Here is a 1,429-nt window from a genome sequence, read left to right on the forward strand (position 1 = left end):
TATCCCATGCTTTGATCTATCCTACATTTATATCTTTAATTAAGAATTGAAGAATTTATTTCTTGAATGCAAAATTATCAAGGGGGATTCCAGATCCCTACTCCATCTTAATTTATCCATACTTTAATTCTCTGTGTACTGATTTGTTTTCTATTTGCAAAACATCATCTTAATCAACAAATTAACTGAATTAATTAATCTGAGATTACGCTAATAATCCATAGATCATTCCCTGAGGAATCGACCTCGGACTTCCGAGTTATACTACTTGTGCGAATCTCCTGCACTTGGGAGAACAATTTTATTTTTGCACCAAGTTTTTGGCGCCGTTGCCGGGGATCGAACCTGGGTCACCCGCGTGACAGGCGGGAATACTCACCACTATACTACAACGACTGGGATTTAGGGGCGAGTGTGAATTTGTTGCCATATTCTGTATATGAGCAACTTGGTTTAGGTGAGTTGAAGCCAACCTCCGTCACTTTGCAATTAGCTGACAGATCAGTTAAAATTCCAAGGGGGATTATCGAGGATGTATTAGTCCAAGTAGACAAGTTCTACTTTTCTGTCGATTTTATTGTATTGGACACACATTCGGCTTCGAACTCACAGTCTCAGATTCCGGTCATTTTAGGACGTCCATTTCTTGCAACTTCTAATGCATTGATTAATTGTAGGAATGGCGTCATGAAGCTTTCTTTTGGTAACATGACCTTAGAACTGAATATTTTTAATGTGTGCAAACAACCCAACGATCCCGAAGAGAGTAAGGAGGTTGATTGGGTTGAAACCATCGCAGAAGATTATTTGTTAGCTAAAGCAATTAACGACCCATTCAACGATAGCTTGATTGATTGGTGTCCTAATGGCACCAATGATGGTGATTTGTCAGTCACACCTATTGTGAATAATCAGGATATCAAGATGGTCAATGGGTGGAGACCAAAAGTAGGAGAATTTGAGGGATTGTCGCCTCGAGAGGTGAAAATAGTACCATCCCATGAGCAAGCACCCAAGCTCGAATTGAAACCCTTACCAAAGGAACTTAAGTATGCTTTTCTTGGACTCGAAGATACTTTTCCTGTAATCATCTCGTCTGGACTTGATCATACCCAAGAAAGAAAATTAATTGATGTTTTAAAGAATCATAAAGGAGCCTTAGGGTGGTCTATTGCCGATTTGAAGGGAATTAGCCCCTTAATTTGCACGCACCGGATATATTTGGAGGACAATGCCAAAACCACAAGGCAAATGCAACGAAGGTTAAATCCTACAATGAGAGATGTGGTTAAGGCAGAAGTCCTCAAGTTGCTTGACGTGGGTATTATTTACCCAATTTCCGACAGCAAGTGGGTAAGCCCTACTCAAGTCGTTCCTAAGAAATCGGGTTTGACGGTAGTAGAAAATGAACAAGGTGAACTAGTTCCAA

General features: G+C 40.1%; 1 non-coding gene across 1 annotated transcript; it reads right to left on the minus strand.

Moving 5' to 3' along the window:
* Nucleotides 1-324: 324 nt before the first annotated feature.
* Nucleotides 325-396, minus strand: TRNAD-GUC (transfer RNA aspartic acid (anticodon GUC)). The gene has a single exon. It is a non-coding gene; the product is annotated as a tRNA-Asp (tRNA).
* Nucleotides 397-1,429: the final 1,033 nt, after the last annotated feature.

This window comes from Phoenix dactylifera, chromosome 10 (genome assembly GCF_051530095.1).
Source record: "Phoenix dactylifera cultivar Ajwa chromosome 10, Ajwa_hap1_PhDact_Kaust_v1.1, whole genome shotgun sequence".
NCBI lineage: Eukaryota > Viridiplantae > Streptophyta > Magnoliopsida > Arecales > Arecaceae > Phoenix > Phoenix dactylifera.